This window comes from Charadrius vociferus, unplaced genomic scaffold (assembly GCF_000708025.1).
Source record: "Charadrius vociferus isolate BGI_N301 unplaced genomic scaffold, ASM70802v2 scaffold613, whole genome shotgun sequence".
Taxonomy (NCBI): domain Eukaryota; kingdom Metazoa; phylum Chordata; class Aves; order Charadriiformes; family Charadriidae; genus Charadrius; species Charadrius vociferus.
The window spans coordinates 456,997-457,380 of record NW_009647757.1 but is presented as its reverse complement, the minus strand read 5'-3'; positions in this window follow the sequence as shown (position 1 = coordinate 457,380).

Genomic DNA, 384 nt, shown 5'->3' with positions numbered 1-384 from the left:
CGTGGCCGGGCATAATAAAGCACCCAGCGCCATGGTGTCTCTGCCACCAGCACCCAGGGCAGCGCTGACCTTTCCAGCCGAGTGGGCAGAGCTGGGGGCGGCCTCGGGGAGCCTGATGGCCTGGGCTAGCCGGGGGAGGCCCTGAGGGGGAGGTGGAGCCTGTGCGGTGAGGGAATGTGGGGGCAACGCTGGGGCTGGGCCCGACTGAGGAGCGGGCAGGGTAGGCCCCACTGCCCTATACGGCCTGAGGCGGGGCTGGGACCGCTACTCCCTCACACGCCGCCCGGCCGGCGGCGGCGACACTGCGCATGCGCAGGGCAAAAGCCGGTGCCGCTCTTTCAGGCCCCGCCCTACGGGTGGCGGCCTAGGGCAAAATTCCTCCCG